The sequence below is a fragment of the Varroa destructor genome, unplaced genomic scaffold (assembly GCF_002443255.2).
Source record: "Varroa destructor unplaced genomic scaffold, Vdes_3.0 BEIS01000001.1, whole genome shotgun sequence".
NCBI lineage: Eukaryota > Metazoa > Arthropoda > Arachnida > Mesostigmata > Varroidae > Varroa > Varroa destructor.
Window position 1 is genome coordinate 63,414,035 of NW_019211454.1, and position 4,044 is coordinate 63,418,078.

Consider the following 4,044-nt stretch of genomic DNA (forward strand, 5'->3'; position numbering starts at 1 on the left):
ATATTTGTAATAATTCATAAAACATGAAAAAATTATTATTTCTTGTGTTAGTCACCTACTACTATAACACACTTTAGCTTTCCTTAATGTTTCAAAACTGGTACGTGCTTAGCGCACTTCAGCGACCATTTAAAGGATCCTTGTACAATCCGTTTCCTATCATTTCACATGTGTATAGGTACAATTTTACCAAATTTTCATTTGTTCGATTTTTTGGTGGACTCGAACTTATTAACATCTACGTCTGGTTACGTCGCAAAGACGGTGCGATCTGTGTAAGCCTATTTATTATACAGTCTAACGACTTGGAAAAGTCAATCTGAGGCTACTTCTAAACGAAGCTGAGTAAAGTGTTATGATGTTCAACAATGTTAGTTTCGTTTTTGTGGTGTTTGACGCCATTTTTACTATTTGAAGCCTATCTTGGCTAGGCACGTACCTTCTGAAATTCCCAAGCCTCAGGAAAAATTCTTGAATTTTGAATGGTTTTAAATGAATACCTGTAAATTCGGTAAAATAATCGGTTAACGATCGCGGCAATTCGATCAGCATCAGTAATGATAGGCCCCAGTGTGGGATCCAACTGTATAATATATAACTTAGTGATCGTTAAAGGGTTGTTTGCCTCATGTTTAGTAGTTTCTGGCACGTCGTTTACCAAACAGTAGTAGTATAGTCCAACTTTTAAGTAAATCAAGACACTTGTTAAGAAAAAAACAACTAGTTACGATCAAAAACCTTTGTATTTAAAATCAAATTAAGTCGAAAATAGATCATCGTAACAGCAGGACTGGATTACCATAAATCACTCTGTATATTTTCTCTCGATGTATATTTTACGATAGACAAAACGTGTTATACGGTAGCACGTGCTGCCTCCTTTTGCAGAAAGGATCAAAAAATGTTTTATGTCAGGTATATATATATATATATATATATATACCTGACATAAAACATTTTTATATAAATAGTGTGCCAAACACCAAAAATACCTGACAGGTTATGCCTGTTAAACCAAAAAAGATACCTGTAGAAACCGCAGAAGACACACTTTATCGGGTACGCTTCGGCGGTCTTGATCAAGAAGAAGTATTTGCATTTTCCGACCCGTTTCCGGAGCGATTAGCCCACTGTGTCTAGATAAACCAAAATGACAAGTTCTCATCCCATTGAATCGAATGGCTTTTATCTTCCATCTTTCAGTCTACATGTAAGTACGTTAATCTTCTAACCTATCGGCCGTATAGAATGTATATATGGTTCGTTTAGGACGAAAAATTTTATAAACCTAGTATATTTGACGAATTCATTGTAGTCATGCCTTAACCGTTTTGTTAAGAAAGCTTTGATTTTAAAGCACAGCTCGGTATTTGGTGCTTGGTGATATGCTCTAAAAAGTTTATAACCTGACCTATCTATGACATCTTTATAATCCTTAAAGAAAAATTTCATTCACTTTTATCATGGCAGTTTTATATGTAGAGCGCATTCTGTTTCTAAAGTATTTTTACTAGCATGTATTTGAGTTTTAAAATATTGAAATGCAATACATATCTACCCTTCTTTGAAGAACTTAAGCAGCATTTTCAGACGTCTTGGGCTTTCTAAAGGTGTAGTAAGCATATTCTTCCCTACAAACCCTAATAATTTCAGGCTGAAGAAGCTTGCAATATAACTATAGCCTATTAGATGTCGTCTGCTGGATTGCAATATGGAATTGTTGCGCAATCCACCAGTGTATACTCTATGATCTTCGCGAAAATCGGTCTAAAAAGCCATTCATCATTGATGGTTTGCCTGAGAAAGTTTGCCGGACAAAAGAGATAAGCCAGTGGTAACTCGCGTTCCCTGCAACATTAACCTCCATTATTTGCAGTGTCGGCGGTCGTCTCTAGATGGTTCACCTAAGACATTCGTCGAAGATAGACGGTGCCTTTAGGTCTGTGGGACCGAACACAACAAATGAGCTGACGATGATCAACATGCATCTCCAAGCAACCAAACATTTACTTACGTCTTTACTTAATAAAAGTGTCTCCGGTTGGTTATTTGAACAGAAATATATTGAAATCATATGTAATTTCGCACACAGTTTAGTAGCAAGTACTGAAATCTATCAGGATTTAGTAAATTATACAGAACCCACAACATTGAATGATTGGAGTCTTTGAACACGAATATAGGGTTATCGATCATTTCCTTAAGCACCGATGGCATAAAACCGATCGTTTCTTGAAGTATTTTGCAACGTATTGGCGGCAAATATCTTAAAGGTTAACAGAATATTCTAGAACAGAGTACTAACACAGAAAAAAACATTCGATAAAGCATATTTATTCGACCATTGTTCAATTGCGTGTCTTCTTAATGAAGAGCAATGCAAATATTAAAGTTTTGAAAAGAAGTATTAAGTTGAATTTACTAAAGTCGCACATGTGTTTGTCAAAACGAAGCGTACAAGCAATTATTTCGATTAAAAAATTTATATAAACAAATACACCTTAATGGAAGATGAAGGCTCCTCAAAGTTCAACTTCGTAGTAATACACGGACATCAACATATGTATTACAGTCTGATCTGTTGTATGAACAATTATTAGTAGGTTTTATTTTATTTAATAGTATTTTCGTATAGTAAATACTGCCAGGTTATAAATACAACGGCAAATAATGGGGTTTGTTTTATCGAAAGCTTCTTGCGCCACTGTGTCGTTTCCGTCCAAAGCGTTTCGACCTCTTTACTCTGGTTGCGGTAAATTAATGGTTACGATTATTTTCACTACCTCTTGTTTTTGTTAATATACAGCGTACGATGGTCTACATTCGCGATTCTTGATTGGTTTCGCCCCGCTTTGAGACAAAGGCTTCTATCTATTTTGGGTACAAATTGCATGGTTTTATGACTGAGATGACTAAGCATCCACCCAGAGACCTCTGTCTGAGACGTGCCCCTCAGACTAAATTGAAAGCTTGTTTCCGGCAGATAATCACACTCCGTCGTACACGGAACAAATACAAATTTAATTATACGCTTGCCGATAGGTGGGCAGATGTTTTGCAAACCAGACAATTAACCATCCAAGTGTAAAGATTTTTTTCCCATTTTTTTTGCACTTTAATCTCTAATAAAACCCTATTTGTACGCATAAGGGTTTTTATTTTTATTTTTGCAACGCTTCCAGTTCTTCTAACTGTCTGAACGAGCTCTCTGCGCCATCTCTTCGGTAAAATATCATTTCGAGGAGGTCTGGGCAGGGTGGGTCCTGCTAGAGGATTATCTGGGATTTTTTCAACAGACCTATGAAATCGCATGGCAACCGCATGCCGTGGTAACACGTAGATCGCAACAAAGCACATAAAAATCCTGTTACTAATAGGCTGCCTAGTTTCGAGCTAAGTAATTTCTCGCTCGGCCTTATTTACGTAACAGGGAGCACTTGTCACATTCAAGGCTAACAGAAAGCTTTACATGTAAAAGTGAAAATTATGTGTACCACTTAGTGACGGGCAGTCTATTGTAAAAATATACTGTGAATCACACGGGTTCAAAACAGAAATCATCAGCATAACTTCTTAAAGTACACGTTTTTCATGTACTGTCTCTATTATAAAGCACGGAAATTTACAAATGACTGTAGAGGAGTTTATTAAATTACCATATATTAATATCTAATTTTTGCCTATCTCTGTAAACATGATTCACTATATGGGTTAATTAAAAAAAGCGACGTAGATGTGTCACTTCATTGGTTGATAAATCGGCTGTAGTATAGGTAACGCAATATACTTTTTATTATATTTTATTTATTCGATTACAACTCATCAACAGTAATGTTTAATTTATTTATCATGACATAACTTGTCAGAACTGAGGTAAGTTTGGAGAACTTTTAAAAAGTGAACTAGTAGTTGGGTCTCTAATAAGCAACCGAGTCTGTTTTCCTATTCAATGTACGAATTGGTAATAACATTGACCCTTTAATTCTTTATCTATTGATAAATTATTTATTTTTTATTATTAATTGAGAGATAAGACTTGAAAAA

The 4,044-nt window shown here is 35.5% G+C and overlaps 1 long non-coding RNA gene across 1 annotated transcript in view; it reads left to right on the top strand.

The window, feature by feature from the left end:
* LOC111243328 (uncharacterized) overlaps positions 1–3,929 on the top strand; it is a 9,092-nt gene extending 5,163 nt beyond the window's left edge. The window contains exon 3 of the long non-coding RNA XR_002670424.2: positions 1,877–3,929. This is a non-coding gene — a long non-coding RNA (uncharacterized LOC111243328). The remainder of the gene's footprint in view (positions 1–1,876) is intronic.
* The last annotated feature ends 115 nt before the right edge of the window (positions 3,930–4,044 follow it).